The sequence below is a fragment of the Drosophila bipectinata genome, unplaced genomic scaffold (genome assembly GCF_030179905.1).
Source record: "Drosophila bipectinata strain 14024-0381.07 unplaced genomic scaffold, DbipHiC1v2 scaffold_149, whole genome shotgun sequence".
NCBI classification, from domain to species: domain Eukaryota; kingdom Metazoa; phylum Arthropoda; class Insecta; order Diptera; family Drosophilidae; genus Drosophila; species Drosophila bipectinata.
Genome location: NW_027222787.1, coordinates 7,501 through 25,722, shown reverse-complemented (window position 1 = coordinate 25,722; position 18,222 = coordinate 7,501). Strand labels below are relative to the sequence as shown.

Here is an 18,222-nt window from a genome sequence, read left to right as displayed (position 1 = left end):
TTCATGCACGTCACTAATAAGATGACGAGGCATTTGGCTACCTATGCGAAAGTAATTCAACTCCCGCCGTCTTAAGGTTTAAGACTTATAACAATATATGTTTAATATTTTTAATATCCGGGAGGTTCTTTATAGGGACAGAAGGAATCTCTTGAATTTCATCACGTCACTAATAAGATGACGAGGCATTTGGCTACCTATGCGAAAGTAATTCAACTCCCGCCGTCTTAAGGTTTAAGACTTATAACAATATATGTTTAATATTTTTAATATCCGTGAGGTTTTAAATAGGGACAGAAGGAATCTCTTGAATTGAATCATGCGCGTCACTAATAAGATGACGAGGCATTTGGCTACCTATGCGAAAGTAATTCAACTCCCGCCGTCTTAAGGTTTAAGACTTATAACAATATAATGAAAAATATTATTTTCATTTTTTCACGTCACTAATAAGATGACGAGGCATTTGGCTACCTATGCGAAAGTAATTCAACTCCCGCCGTTATAAGGTTTAAGACTTATAACAATATAAATGAAAAATATTATTTTCATTTTTCACGTCACTAATAAGATGACGAGGCATTTGGCTACCTAAACGAAAGTAATTCATCTTCCGCCGTTATAAGGTTTAAGACTTATAACAATATAAATGAAAAATATTATTTTCATTTTTCACGTCACTAATAAGATGACGAGGCATTTGGCTACCTAAACGAAAGTAATTCAACTCCCGCCGTCTTAAGGTTTAAGACTTATAACAATATAAATGAAAAATATTATTTTCATTTTTCACGTCACTAATAAGATGACGAAACAGTTAGTAGGCCACAATTAGTAGGGAAACGTGGACAACCCGTGATAAATCCTTATATGCTTTCTTAGATATAGCATATAAAGATTTTTTATACTAAATATACATATTTACACATGCATATTTACATTTTTTTTATATTTCGAATCATCAAGCAAAGGATAAGCTTCAGTGGATCGCAGTATGGCAGCTGCTCAACCACTTACAACACCTTGCCCGTTACAAAAGTCGTTTACAATTGATTCTAGGCTTTGTCATTGTATTAAATAATGTTTTCATATGTAACTAGCATGGCATCAGGTGATCAAAGATCCTCCCAATTTACTATGTTACAAATTACATTGGCATCACATCCATTGTCGTTTAAATATAAATAATAAACCTTAAATGGTTTAGAAGCCATACAATGCAAATTGCCCCTTATTTATCATTGCAGTCCAGCACGGATACGACCTTAGAGGCGTTCAGGCATAATCCAACGGACGTAGCGTCATACCACTGTTCGCTCGAACAAGTATTGTGCCATTGGTCCGTACCTGCGGTTCCTCTCGTACTACGCAGGAATGCTGTCGCAACAACGTTTTGTCATTAGTAGGGTAAAACTAACCTGTCTCACGACGGTCTAAACCCAGCTCACGTTCCCTTGCATGGGTGAACAATCCAACGCTTGGTGAATTTTGCTTCACAATGATAGGAAGAGCCGACATCGAAGGATCAAAAAGCGACGTCGCTATGAACGCTTGGCCGCCACAAGCCAGTTATCCCTATGGTAACTTTTCTGACACCTCTTGTTAAAAACTCTTTAAACCAAAAGGATCGATAGGCCGAGCTTTTGCTGTCCCTGTGTGTACTGAACACCGAGATCAAGTCAGCATTTGCCCTTTTGCTCTATGTGTGGTTTCTGTCCGCACTGAGCTGGCCTTGGGACACCTCCGTTATTATTTGAGAGATGTACCGCCCCAGTCAAACTCCCTACCTGGCAATGTCCTTGAATTGGATCATACCTGAGTAATTGGAGTTATACCAAATTTTCAAATCGATAATACATGAATGCATCTCTCATTAAAGAATTTGTTTGCGATTATATAACAAACTCGTGATACTTTGATCAAGAAGCTTGCATCAAAACCCAATACCATAAGATATAATAAATATATCCGTATAATGGCTAGGAAATGATACACGTTCCATTTAATCAAGTAAGTAAGGAAACAATAAGAGTAGTGGTATTTCATTGTCGATACCAAACCGAAGTCTAATATCTCCCACTTATTCTACACCTCTTATGTCTCCTTACACTGCCAGATTAGAGTCAAGCTCAAAAGGGTCTTCTTTCCCCGCTAATTATTCCAAGCCCGTTCCCTTGGCTGTGGTTTCGCTAGATAGTAGATAGGGACAGAAGGAATCTCGTTAATCCATTCATGCGCGTCACTAATTAGATGACGAGGCATTTGGCTACCTTAAGAGAGTCATAGTTACTCCCGCCGTTGACCCGCGCTTACTTGAATTTCTTCACTTTGACATTCAGAGCACTGGGCAGAAATCACATTGTGTCAACACCCGCTAGGGCCATCACAATGCTTTGTTTTAATTAGACAGTCGGATTCCCCAAGTCCGTGCCAGTTCTGAATTGATTGTTAATTGATAATCGTTATAATTAATAAGAACTAATTGGTTTGACCCAACTAGTATTCTTAAAAATTTTAGCAAGAAAGTTCCACAATTGGATACGTAACTAAACTATCCGGGGAACAAGTTACAACCATAAATGATTATAACTCTATTTACCCAGAACGAGCACATAAACCATATTATTGTTTCCCAATCAAGCCCGACTATCTCAATCTTCAGAGCCAATCCTTATCCCGAAGTTACGGATCTAATTTGCCGACTTCCCTTACCTACATTATTCTATCGACTAGAGACTCTTCACCTTGGAGACCAGCTGCGGATATTGGTACGGCCTGTTGAGAAGTTTGCGTATCCCCACCATAAATTTTCAAGGTCCGAGGAGAAAATATCGACACAACAGTATATGTCATGCTCTTCTAGCCCATCTACCATATCTCTCTGCGAAAGACTTCCATGGTAGTACGACTATAAAACAGAAAAGAAAACTCTTCCGATATCTCTCGACGGCTTCTTTATGGTCGTTCCTGTTGCCAGGATGAGCACGAGGCCCATATTTAATAACAAACGGATACTCAACAGGTTACGGAATTGGAACCGTATTCCCTTTCGTTCAAAATTATTCAAGTATATAATTTTCACAATAATTGTAATATTTATTTTTACTTGAAAATTTTCGGCTTTCGCCTTGAACTTAGGACCGACTAACTCGTGATCAACCACTGTTCACACGAAACCCTTCTCCACTTCAGTCCTCCAAGGTCTCATTCGATTATTTGCTACTACCACCAAGATCTGTACCAATAGCAGCTCCATGCAGGCTTACGCCAAACACTTCTACGCATACCATTGTACCTTCCTACTCACTAAAGTTTCAAAATTTATATTACAAGTAATATAAATCATCTACTTTAGCGGTAATGTATAGGTATACAACTTAAGCGCCATCCATTTTAAGGGCTAGTTGCTTCGGCAGGTGAGTTGTTACACACTCCTTAGCGGATTTCGACTTCCATGATCACCGTCCTGCTGTTTTAAGCAACCAACGCCTTTCATGGTTTCTGCATGAGTTGTTAATTTGGGCACCGTAACATTACGTTTGGTTCATCCCACAGCGCCAGTTCTGCTTACCAAAAGTGGCCCACTGGGCACATTATATCATAACCTTAAACTTCATATCAAGAAAGTTAAGGTTCTTACCCATTTAAAGTTTGAGAATAGGTTAAGATCGTTTCGACCCTAAGGCCTCTAATCATTCGCTTTACCAGATAAGATTATTTTATATAACATTAAAATGCACCAGCTATCCTGAGGGAAACTTCGGAAGGAACCAGCTACTAGATGGTTCGATTGGTCTTTCGCCCCTATACTCAATTCTGACAATCGATTTGCACGTCAGAACTGTTTCGGTCTTCCATCAGGGTTTCCCCTGACTTCAACCTGATCAAGTATAGTTCACCATCTTTCGGGTCACAGCATATCTGCTCAAGGTACGTTCCAGTTAGAGGCATAAATAATATAAATATTATTATACATAACTATATAGAACGCCCCGGGATTGTGTTAATTAACTATAAAATAGTTAAAAAACTAATCCCATTAATAGTCAAGTTAATTACGCTATTAGGTTTATATCCCAATAACTTGCACATATGTTAGACTACTTGTTCCGCGTTTCAGCACCGGTCCCGAAGGTATCCTGAATCTTTCGCATTGTTAATCATACAAGTGCATATAATAAACACAAAAATCAATGATAATTATGCCATTATATAATTCCGAAAAATTAACGCACTGTATTCTTATTAATCTATCAACACTTTATCAAATTAATGACATTTATCCTATGTTAAAATGCAAGCATAATAATTTGAATAAACTATAAGTCATATTTTATGATAAATTATATATGTTAATAGATTACAATGTCCTTATATGGAAAAAATGCACACTATTTCTATAATATTATTTAAATATTATAACTTTAATGATGAATTTTCCATAATGGATATTCAGGTTCATCGGGCTTAACCTCTAAGCAGTTTCACGTACTATTTAACTCTCTATTCAGAGTTCTTTTCAACTTTCCCTCACGGTACTTGTTTACTATCGGTCTCATGGTTATATTTAGTTTTAGATGGAGTTTACCACCCACTTAGTGCTGCACTATCAAGCAACACGACTCTTTGGAAACATCATCTAGTAATCATTAACGTTATACGGGCCTGGCACCCTCTATGGGTAAATGGCCTCATTTAAGAAGGACTTAAATCGTTAATTTCTCATACTAGAATATTGACGCTCCATACACTGCATCTCACATTTGCCATATAGACAAAGTGACTTAGTGCTGAACTGATTTCTTTTCGCTCGCCGCTACTAAGAAAATCCTTGTTAGTTTCTTTCCTCCCCTAATTAATATGCTTAAATTCAGGGGGTAGTCCCATATGAGTTGAGGTTGTATAAAGCAATGTATATATATATAAACAATATATCTCTATGAAGAACAATATATTTGATATATTTTCAATTTTCGCATCTTTAAATAAGAGACAATTCTAGTTAAAAAAAATTTAATTTTTTTTATGCTAGACATTTCTCAGTATTATTTGAATTGAAAAAAGAAAGAATTGTATATCTTCATTTTTTCTTTTATAAATATTTGAGATAATTGCTTTTATATTTAATATTATGAATATATAAATATATCCAATAATATACCATATGCATATCATTATAAAAATATATAATAATAAGCAACTTTATTAGCATAGTCTTACAACCCTCAACCATATGTAGTCCAAGCAGCACTATAAAATTAATTAAAGTACATAACAGCATGGACTGCGATATGCGTTCAAAATGTCGATGTTCATGTGTCCTGCAGTTCACACGATGACGCACAGTTTGCTGCGTTCTTCATCGACCCATGAGCCGAGTGATCCACCGCTTAGAGTTTTAGTAATATATATAAATATACAATTCGTCAATTATGTTTTTATTGAAAGAAATTAAAAATACACCATTTAACTGGCATATATCAATTCCTTCAATAAAGTTATTTTTATACCTAAAATAATTGTTGCGAAATGTCTTAGTTTTATATAATCAATATAAATATAATTTATATTGTTTTAATATTATATAAAGCATTAACCTGTATATCAGGTACAACAATGTATATTTTAGGTGTTGCATTTATCAATGTATGCGCATAATTTAATATGAACAATACATCACGCAACGCATGTATATTAATTAAATATACACGCAATTTATATTCAATATTCGTCTATATTTAAACATATAAAATATGTTTAATTTTTTGATATACCTAAAATAATTGTTGCGAAATGTCTTAGTTTTATATAATCAATATAAATATAATTTATATTGTTTTAATATTATATAAAGCATTAACCTGTATATCAGGTACAACAATGTATATTTTAGGTGTTGCATTTATCAATGTATGCGCATAATTTAATATGAACAATACATCACGCAACGCATGTATATTAATTAAATATACACGCAATTTATATTGAAGACAACAAATGGTCTATATATTCAATATAATATATATGTCTTTTATTATGGGTTAAATTTTATTTATATATTTATATATAATAAATATTTTAATAACGGATAAGATTCATTCAATAATGATCCTTCCGCAGGTTCACCTACGGAAACCTTGTTACGACTTTTACTTCCTCTAAATAATCAAGTTCGGTCAACTTCTGCGAAACAACCGTAACACACAAGGCGTCACAGTGATCACGTCCGGAGACCTCACTAAATAATTCAATCGGTAGTAGCGACGGGCGGTGTGCACAAAGGGCAGGGACGTAATCAATGCGAGTTAATGACTCACACTTACTAGGAATTCCAAGTTCATGTGAACAGTTTCAGTTCACAATCCCAAGCATGAAAGTGGTTCAGCGGTTTACCCGGACCTCTCGGTCTAGGAAATACACGTTGATACTTTCATTGTAGCGCGCGTGCAGCCCAGGACATCTAAGGGCATCACAGACCTGTTATTGCTCAATCTCATTATTGCTAGACGCAATTTGTCCATTTAAGAAGCTAGTATCCTTATAATGGGACAAACCAACAGGTACGGCTCCACTTATATAAACACATTCAAACACAATAAACATTTTACTGCTACCATGAATGAAGGCTATATAAGCTTCAACACCATAATCCTGAAGATATCTATTTAATATATTTGAGTCTCGTTCGTTATCGGAATTAACCAGACAAATCACTCCACGAACTAAGAACGGCCATGCACCACCACCCATAGATTCGAGAAAGAGCTATCAATCTGTCTTACACACTTATGTTCGGACCTGGTAAGTTTTCCCGTGTTGAGTCAAATTAAGCCGCAGGCTCCACTCCTGGTGGTGCCCTTCCGTCAATTCCTTTAAGTTTCAGCTTTGCAACCATACTTCCCCCGGAGCCCAAAAGCTTTGGTTTCCCGGGAAGCGACTGAGAGAGCCATAAAAGTAGCTACACCCAATTGCTAGCTGGCATCGTTTATGGTTAGAACTAGGGCGGTATCTGATCGCCTTCGAACCTCTAACTTTCGTTCTTGATTAATGAAAACATCTTTGGCAAATGCTTTCGCTTAAGTTAGTCTTACGACGGTCCAAGAATTTCACCTCTCGCGTCGTAATACTAATGCCCCCAAACTGCTTCTATTAATCATTACCTCTTGATCTGAAAACCAATGAAAGCAGAACAGAGGTCTTATTTCATTATCCCATGCACAGAATATTCAGGCATTTGAAGCCTGCTTTAAGCACTCTAATTTGTTCAAAGTAATTGTACCGGCCCACAATAACACTCGTTTAAGAGCACTAATGCAGGTTTTTAAATAGGAGGAACATATGAAAAAATACAAGTATTTAAACATATATAAGAACTCCACCGGTAATACGCTTACATACATAAAGGTATAGTACTAACTACAATTGTATGTTGTACTACCCGTATGAAGCACAAGTTCAACTACGAACGTTTTAACCGCAACAACTTTAATATACGCTATTGGAGCTGGAATTACCGCGGCTGCTGGCACCAGACTTGCCCTCCAATTGGTCCTTGTTAAAGGATTTAAAGTGTACTCATTCCAATTACAGGGCCTCGGATATGAGTCCTGTATTGTTATTTTTCGTCACTACCTCCCCGAGCTGGGAGTGGGTAATTTACGCGCCTGCTGCCTTCCTTAGATGTGGTAGCCGTTTCTCAGGCTCCCTCTCCGGAATCGAACCCTGATTCCCCGTTACCCGTTGCAACCATGGTAGTCCTAGATACTACCATCAAAAGTTGATAGGGCAGACATTTGAAAGATCTGTCGTCGGTACAAGACCATACGATCTGCATGTTATCTAGAGTTCAACCAATATAACGATCTTGCGATCGCTTGGTTTTAGCCTAATAAAAGCACATGTCCCATAAGGTTCATGTTTTAATTGCATGTATTAGCTCTAGAATTACCACAGTTATCCAAGTAACTGTTAACGATCTAAGGAACCATAACTGATATAATGAGCCTTTTGCGGTTTCACTTTTAATGCGTGTGTACTTAGACATGCATGGCTTAATCTTTGAGACAAGCATATAACTACTGGCAGGATCAACCAGAATAATGTTTATATCTTTGATATATTTCATTTTCATATTGATATATAGAAAATAAATATTGCAAATATTTGTATAAATTAAAATATTAACGAATTTGGCCAATTATTATATGGCATTCAATATTCGTTCATTTATTAAAATATATATATATATATATATATTATAATATATCCCTCGGGTGCCCAACGCATACACCTCAGGGTATATTTTTTTCATGGCTTTTTCTTAAACCCTCGTTTGTGTTAGGGTATTTATATGAGCGGGCGGTCTTTTTATTTATATAAGCCTTCTTTAATATTTTTTTTAATAAAATACAATATTATGCATATATTTAATTCTAAAATATCTTTATATTTTCACATACAACAATTTGTATATATTCACATATATATATTTGCTTAATTTTATAATAAAATTATCGCATATGTATTTTGATAATAAATTTAAAATTTATTTTCTTTGTATATAAAAGTCTAGTTTTATATGATATAAAACTAAGCACTTTTTAATTTTCATATATTTATATATTTTCATATATATAGTTTATTCATATTTATTTATACAATAATAATAATAATAATATTACTACTATTATCATATACGTATATGAAATTAAATTTAATTCCATATACTTACTAGGATATAATAAAAAGAAATTTTTATTTGCCTAGAACCAGAAATTAACGATAATAATTGGAAACTTGTCAAATTATAATTTATAATAAGACGTAGACGCTTCAACGATATTATCTAAGTATACAATATAGTGTATATATAATATATAATATAGTATGTTATATTATATAGATAGGCTTACACCACCTACCATATATACCTTTTTGACCACACTTTCGTCAAGCTGGGTATTTATTTGCCTTCTTTCCCTCACCTAAAAATACTCATCGGTATTTTAGTATATTCATATAATATAAATAATATACTATATTGGTAGGACGACACCACCTACCCTATATACCTTTTTGAACACACTTTCGTCAAGCTGGGTATTTATTTGCCTTTTTACCCTCACCTAAATATACTCATCGGTATATTTCAGTATATTTTAGTATATCCATATGAAGATGTATAAACAGACTCTTATCCATATCCATACCTATATGAAAATAATTTAATATTTCCATATTTATTATAATATAATAAATATTATTATATTATATATTATATGGTAGGCTATCCCCATCACCTACCATATATTTCATATACATATAAATATTTTCATATCCATATATATTTTTTTATATTCATATATTTTCATATATGTTATATGCATATGTATTCATAACCATATGCTCATATATTAATACTGGCGGTCTTCTGTTTAATATAATATTATTTTAATATTATATTGGCAGGCTGAACACCACCTACCCTATATACCTTTTTGAACACGGTTTCGTCAATCCGGTCATTTATTGTATGGGAAGTATGACTTTCCCACACATATTTGGATATCCATACGATTGCATATCCATATGAAAATATTTTTAATATTTTTAATATATTTTTAATATTTCCATATTTAATATAATATAATTAAATTATTATATTATATATTATATGGTAGGCTATCACCATCACCTACCATATATTTCATATACATATAAATATTTTCATATCCATATATATTTTTTATATTCATATATGTTCATATATGTTATATGCATATGTATTCATAACCATATGCTTATATATTAATACTGGCGGTCTTCGGTTTAATATAATATTATTTTAATATTATATGGTAGGCCGAACACCACCTACCCTATATACCTTTTTGAACACGGTTTCGTCAATCCGGTCATTATTGTATGGGAAGTATGACTTCCCACACATTATTGGATATCCATACGATTGCATATCCATATGAAAATATATTTTAATATTTTTAATATATTTTAATATTTCATATTAATATATATAATTAAATTATTATATATATATATGTTTTTATTATATGGTAGGCTATCACCATCACCTACCATATATTTCATATAAAAATATAAAATATTTCATATCCATATATATTTTTTTATATTTCATATATTTTCATATATGTTATATGCATATGTATTCATAACCATATGCTCATATATTAATACTGGCGGTCTTCTGTTTAATATAATATTATTTTAATATTATATTGGTAGGCCGAACACCACCTACCCTATATACCTTTTTGAACACGGTTTCGTCAATCCGGTCATTTATTGTATGGGAAGTATGACTTTCCCACACATATTTGGATATCCATACGATTGCATATCCATATGAAAATATTTTTAATATTTTAATAATATATTTTTAATATTCCATATTTACATATAATAAATTAATATTATTATATATATATTATATTATGCATATGATCCATAACCATATGCTCATATATTTAATACTGGCGGTCATTCTTACTGGTTTAATATAATATTATTTTAATATTATATTGGTAGGCGAACACCACCTACCCTATATACCTTTTTGAACACGGTTTCGTCAATCCGGTCATTTATTGTATGGGAAGTATGACTTTCCCACACATATTTGGATATCCATACGATTGCATATCCATATGAAAATATTTTAATATTTTTAATATATTTTTAATATTTCCATATTTAATATAATATAATTAAATTATTATATTATATATTATATGGTAGGCTATCACCATCACCTACCATATATTTCATATACATATAAATATTTTCATATCCATATATATTTTTTATATTCATATATTTTCATATATGTTATATGCATATGTATTCATAACCATATGCTATATATTAATACTGGCGGTCTTCTGTTTAATATAATATTATTTTAATATTATATTGGTAGGCCGAACACCACCTACCCTATATACCTTTTTGAACACGGTTTCGTCAATCCGGTCATTTATTGTAGGAAGTATGACTTTCCCACACATATTTGGATATCCATACGATTGCATATCCATATGAAAATATTTTTAATATTTTAATATATTTTTAATATTTCCATATTTAATATAATATAATTAAATTATGATATTATATATTATATGGTAGGCTAACACCATCACCTACCATATATGCCATATACATATAAATATTTTAATATCATTATATTTTTTTTTTTTATATATATAATTATTTTCATATATGTATATGCATATGTATCTATAACCATATGCTTATATATAATACTGGCGATCTTCTGTTTAATATAATATTATTTTATATTATATTGGTAGGCCGAACACCACCTACCCTATATACCTTTTTGAACACGGTTTCGTCAACCGGTCATTTATCGTATAGGAAGTACGACTTTCCCACACATATTTGGATATCCATACGATTGCATATCCATATGAAAATATTTTAATATTTTTAATATTCGTGAGTTTTTAAATAGGGACAGAAGGAATCTCTTGAATTGAATCATGCGCGTCACTAATAAGATGACGAGGCATTTGGCTACCTATGCGAAAGTAATTCAACTCCCGCCGTCTTAAGGTTTAAGACTTATAACAATATATGTTTAATATTTTTAATATCCGTGAGGTTTTAAATAGGGACAGAAGGAATCTCTTGAATTGAATCATGCGCGTCACTAATAAGATGACGAGGCATTTGGCTACCTATGCGAAAGTAATTCAACTCCCGCCGTCTTAAGGTTTAAGACTAATACAAATATATGTTTAATATTTTTAATATCCGTGAGGTTTTAAATAGGGACAGAAGGAATCTCTTGAATTGAATCATGCGCGTCACTAATAAGATGACGAGGCATTTGGCTACCTATGCGAAAGTAATTCAACTCCCGCCGTCTTAAGGTTTAAGACTTATAACAATATATGTTTAATATTTTTAATATCCGTGAGGTTTTAAATAGGGACAGAAGGAATCTCTTGAATTGAATCATGCGCGTCACTAATAAGATGACGAGGCATTTGGCTACCTATGCGAAAGTAATTCAACTCCCGCCGTCTTAAGGTTTAAGACTTATAACAATATATGTTTAATATTTTTAATATCCGTGAGGTTTTAAATAGGGACAGAAGGAATCTCTTGAATTGAATCATGCGCGTCACTAATAAGATGACGAGGCATTTGGCTACCTATGCGAAAGTAATTCAACTCCCGCCGTCTTAAGGTTTAAGACTTATAACAATATATGTTTAATATTTTTAATATCCGTGAGGTTTTAAATAGGGACAGAAGGAATCTCTTGAATTGAATCATGCGCGTCACTAATAAGATGACGAGGCATTTGGCTACCTATGCGAAAGTAATTCAACTCCCGCCGTCTTAAGGTTTAAGACTTATAACAATATATGTTTAATATTTTTAATATCCGTGAGGTTTAAATAGGGACAGAAGGAATCTCTTGAATTGAATCATGCGCGTCACTAATAAGATGACGAGGCATTTGGCTACCTATGCGAAAGTAATTCAACTCCCGCCGTCTTAAGGTTAAAGACTTATAACAATATATTTAATATTTTTATATCCGTGAGGTTTTAAATAGGGACAGAAGGAATCTCTTGAATTGAATCATGCGCGTCACTAATAAGATGACGAGGCATTTGGCTACCTATGCGAAAGTAATTCAACTCCCGCCGTCTTAAAGTTTAAGACTTATAACAATATAAATGAAAAATATTATTTTCATTTTCACGTCACTAATAAGATGACGAGGCATTTGGCTACCTAAACGAAAGTAATTCATCTTCCGCCGTTATAAGGTTTAAGACTTATAACAATATAAATGAAAAATATTATTTTCATTTTCACGTCACTAATAAGATGACGAGGCATTTGGCTACCTATGCGAAAGTAATTCAACTTCCGCCGTTCTTAAGGTTTAAGACTTATAACAATATAAATGAAAAATATTATTTTCATTTTTCACGTCACTAATAAGATGACGAGGCATTTGGCTACCTATGCGAAAGTAATTCAACTCCCGCCGTTATAAGGTTTAAGACTTATAACAATATAAATGAAAAATATTATTTCATTTTTCACGTCACTAATAAGATGACGAGGCATTTGGCTACCTAAACGAAAGTAATTCATCTTCGCCGTTATAAGGTTAAGACTTATAACAATATAAATGAAAAATATTATTTTCATTTTTCACGTCACTAATAAGATGACGAGGCATTTGGCTACCTAAACGAAAGTAATTCAACTCCCGCCGTCTTAAGGTTTAAGACTTATAACAATATAAATGAAAAATATTATTTTCATTTTTCACGTCACTAATAAGATGACGAAACAGTTAGTAGGCCACAATTAGTAGGGAAACGTGGACAACCCGTGATAAATCCTTATATGCTTTCTTAGATATAGCATATAAAGATTTTTTATACTAAATATACATATTTACACATGCATATTTACATTTTTTTTATATTTCGAATCATCAAGCAAAGGATAAGCTTCAGTGGATCGCAGTATGGCAGCTGCTCAACCACTTACAACACCTTGCCCGTTACAAAAGTCGTTTACAATTGATTCTAGGCTTTGTCATTGTATTAAATAATGTTTTCATATGTAACTAGCATGGCATCAGGTGATCAAAGATCCTCCCAATTTACTATGTTACAAATTCATTGGCATCACATCCATTGTCGTTTAAAATAATAAATAAACTTTAAATGGTTTAGAAGCCATACAATGCAAATTGCCCCTTATTTATCATTGCAGTCCAGCACGGATACGACCTTAGAGGCGTTCAGGCATAATCCAACGGACGTAGCGTCATACCACTGTTCGCTCGAACAAGTATTGTGCCATTGGTCCGTACCTGCGGTTCCTCTCGTACTACGCAGGAATGCTGTCGCAACAACGTTTTGTCATTAGTAGGGTAAAACTAACCTGTCTCACGACGGTCTAAACCCAGCTCACGTTCCCTTGCATGGGTGAACAATCCAACGCTTGGTGAATTTTGCTTCACAATGATAGGAAGAGCCGACATCGAAGGATCAAAAAGCGACGTCGCTATGAACGCTTGGCCGCCACAAGCCAGTTATCCCTATGGTAACTTTTCTGACACCTCTTGTTAAAAACTCTTTAAACCAAAAGGATCGATAGGCCGAGCTTTTGCTGTCCCTGTGTGTACTGAACACCGAGATCAAGTCAGCATTTGCCCTTTTGCTCTATGTGTGGTTTCTGTCCGCACTGAGCTGGCCTTGGGACACCTCCGTTATTATTTGAGAGATGTACCGCCCCAGTCAAACTCCCTACCTGGCAATGTCCTTGAATTGGATCATACCTGAGTAATTGGAGTTATACCAAATTTTCAAATCGATAATACATGAATGCATCTCTCATTAAAGAATTTGTTTGCGATTATATAACAAACTCGTGATACTTTGATCAAGAAGCTTGCATCAAAACCCAATACCATAAGATATAATAAATATATCCGTATAATGGCTAGGAAATGATACACGTTCCATTTAATCAAGTAAGTAAGGAAACAATAAGAGTAGTGGTATTTCATTGTCGATACCAAACCGAAGTCTAATATCTCCCACTTATTCTACACCTCTTATGTCTCCTTACACTGCCAGATTAGAGTCAAGCTCAAAAGGGTCTTCTTTCCCCGCTAATTATTCCAAGCCCGTTCCCTTGGCTGTGGTTTCGCTAGATAGTAGATAGGGACAGAAGGAATCTCGTTAATCCATTCATGCGCGTCACTAATTAGATGACGAGGCATTTGGCTACCTTAAGAGAGTCATAGTTACTCCCGCCGTTGACCCGCGCTTACTTGAATTTCTTCACTTTGACATTCAGAGCACTGGGCAGAAATCACATTGTGTCAACACCCGCTAGGGCCATCACAATGCTTTGTTTTAATTAGACAGTCGGATTCCCCAAGTCCGTGCCAGTTCTGAATTGATTGTTAATTGATAATCGTTATAATTAATAAGAACTAATTGGTTTGACCCAACTAGTATTCTTAAAAATTTTAGCAAGAAAGTTCCACAATTGGATACGTAACTAAACTATCCGGGGAACAAGTTACAACCATAAATGATTATAACTCTATTTACCCAGAACGAGCACATAAACCATATTATTGTTTCCCAATCAAGCCCGACTATCTCAATCTTCAGAGCCAATCCTTATCCCGAAGTTACGGATCTAATTTGCCGACTTCCCTTACCTACATTATTCTATCGACTAGAGACTCTTCACCTTGGAGACCAGCTGCGGATATTGGTACGGCCTGTTGAGAAGTTTGCGTATCCCCACCATAAATTTTCAAGGTCCGAGGAGAAAATATCGACACAACAGTATATGTCATGCTCTTCTAGCCCATCTACCATATCTCTCTGCGAAAGACTTCCATGGTAGTACGACTATAAAACAGAAAAGAAAACTCTTCCGATATCTCTCGACGGCTTCTTTATGGTCGTTCCTGTTGCCAGGATGAGCACGAGGCCCATATTTAATAACAAACGGATACTCAACAGGTTACGGAATTGGAACCGTATTCCCTTTCGTTCAAAATTATTCAAGTATATAATTTTCACAATAATTGTAATATTTATTTTTACTTGAAAATTTTCGGCTTTCGCCTTGAACTTAGGACCGACTAACTCGTGATCAACCACTGTTCACACGAAACCCTTCTCCACTTCAGTCCTCCAAGGTCTCATTCGATTATTTGCTACTACCACCAAGATCTGTACCAATAGCAGCTCCATGCAGGCTTACGCCAAACACTTCTACGCATACCATTGTACCTTCCTACTCACTAAAGTTTCAAAATTTATATTACAAGTAATATAAATCATCTACTTTAGCGGTAATGTATAGGTATACAACTTAAGCGCCATCCATTTTAAGGGCTAGTTGCTTCGGCAGGTGAGTTGTTACACACTCCTTAGCGGATTTCGACTTCCATGATCACCGTCCTGCTGTTTTAAGCAACCAACGCCTTTCATGGTTTCTGCATGAGTTGTTAATTTGGGCACCGTAACATTACGTTTGGTTCATCCCACAGCGCCAGTTCTGCTTACCAAAAGTGGCCCACTGGGCACATTATATCATAACCTTAAACTTCATATCAAGAAAGTTAAGGTTCTTACCCATTTAAAGTTTGAGAATAGGTTAAGATCGTTTCGACCCTAAGGCCTCTAATCATTCGCTTTACCAGATAAGATTATTTTATATAACATTAAAATGCACCAGCTATCCTGAGGGAAACTTCGGAAGGAACCAGCTACTAGATGGTTCGATTGGTCTTTCGCCCCTATACTCAATTCTGACAATCGATTTGCACGTCAGAACTGTTTCGGTCTTCCATCAGGGTTTCCCCTGACTTCAACCTGATCAAGTATAGTTCACCATCTTTCGGGTCACAGCATATCTGCTCAAGGTACGTTCCAGTTAGAGGCATAAATAATATAAAATTATTATACATAACTATATAGAACGCCCCGGGATTGTGTTAATTAACTATAAAATAGTTAAAAAACTAATCCCATTAATAGTCAAGTTAATTACGCTATTAGGTTTATATCCCAATAACTTGCACATATGTTAGACTCCTTGGTCCGTGTTTCAAGACGGGTCCCGAAGGTATCCTGAATCTTTCGCATTGTTAATCATACAAGTGCATATAATAAACACAAAAATCAATGATAATTATGCCATTATATAATTCCGAAAAATTAACGCACTGTATTCTTATTAATCTATCAACACTTTATCAAATTAATGACATTTATCCTATGTTAAAATGCAAGCATAATAATTTGAATAAACTATAAGTCATATTTTATGATAAATTATATATGTTAATAGATTACAATGTCCTTATATGGAAAAAATGCACACTATTTCTATAATATTATTTAAATATTATAACTTTAATGATGAATTTTCCATAATGGATATTCAGGTTCATCGGGCTTAACCTCTAAGCAGTTTCACGTACTATTTAACTCTCTATTCAGAGTTCTTTTCAACTTTCCCTCACGGTACTTGTTTACTATCGGTCTCATGGTTATATTTAGTTTTAGATGGAGTTTACCACCCACTTAGTGCTGCACTATCAAGCAACACGACTCTTTGGAAACATCATCTAGTAATCATTAACGTTATACGGGCCTGGCACCCTCTATGGGTAAATGGCCTCATTTAAGAAGGACTTAAATCGTTAATTTCTCATACTAGAATATTGACGCTCCATACACTGCATCTCACATTTGCCATATAGACAAAGTGACTTAGTGCTGAACTGATTTCTTTTCGCTCGCCGCTACTAAGAAAATCCTTGTTAGTTTCTTTTCCTCCCCTAATTAATATGCTTAAATTCAGGGGGTAGTCCCATATGAGTTGAGGTTGTATAAAGCAATGTATATATATATAAACAATATATCTCTATGAAGAACAATATATTTGATATATTTTCAATTTTCGCATCTTTAAATAAGAGACAATTCTAGTTAAAAAAAATTTAATTTTTTTTATGCTAGACATTTCTCAGTATTATTTGAATTGAAAAAAGAAAGAATTGTATATCTTCATTTTTTCTTTTATAAATATTTGAGATAATTGCTTTTATATTTAATATTATGAATATATAAATATATCCAATAATATACCATATGCATATCATTATAAAAATATATAATAATAAGCAACTTTATTAGCATAGTCTTACAAACCTCAACCATATGTAGTCCAAGCAGCACTATAAAATTAATTAAAGTACATAACAGCATGGACTGCGATATGCGTTCAAAATGTCGATGTTCATGTGTCCTGCAGTTCACACGATGACGCACAGTTTGCTGCGTTCTTCATCGACCCATGAGCCGAGTGATCCACCGCTTAGAGTTTTATAAATATATATAAATATACAATTCGTCAATTATGTTTTTATTGAAAGAAATTAAAAATACACCATTTAACTGGCATATATCAATTCCTTCAATAAAGTTATTTTTATACCTAAAATAATTGTTGCGAAATGTCTTAGTTTTATATAATCAATATAAATATAATTTATATTGTTTTAATATTATATAAAGCATTAACCTGTATATCAGGTACAACAATGTATATTTTAGGTGTTGCATTTATCAATGTATGCGC

General features: G+C 33.8%; 4 non-coding genes and 1 pseudogene across 4 annotated transcripts; all 5 read right to left on the bottom strand.

The window, feature by feature from the left end:
• Positions 1-953: 953 nt before the first annotated feature.
• LOC138927036 (large subunit ribosomal RNA) lies at positions 954-4,901 on the bottom strand. Its single transcript, XR_011443680.1, has one exon. It is a non-coding gene; the product is annotated as a large subunit ribosomal RNA (ribosomal RNA).
• Positions 4,902-5,219: 318 nt separating this feature from the next.
• On the bottom strand, positions 5,220-5,398 carry LOC138927035 (5.8S ribosomal RNA). The gene has a single exon (XR_011443679.1). It is a non-coding gene; the product is annotated as a 5.8S ribosomal RNA (ribosomal RNA).
• Positions 5,399-6,103: 705 nt separating this feature from the next.
• On the bottom strand, positions 6,104-8,098 carry LOC138927038 (small subunit ribosomal RNA). The gene has a single exon (XR_011443681.1). It is a non-coding gene; the product is annotated as a small subunit ribosomal RNA (ribosomal RNA).
• A 5,425-nt stretch (positions 8,099-13,523) lies between these two features.
• On the bottom strand, positions 13,524-17,469 carry LOC138927040 (large subunit ribosomal RNA). Its single transcript, XR_011443683.1, has one exon. It is a non-coding gene; the product is annotated as a large subunit ribosomal RNA (ribosomal RNA).
• A 344-nt stretch (positions 17,470-17,813) lies between these two features.
• LOC138927037 (5.8S ribosomal RNA) lies at positions 17,814-17,966 on the bottom strand (annotated as a pseudogene).
• Positions 17,967-18,222: the final 256 nt, after the last annotated feature.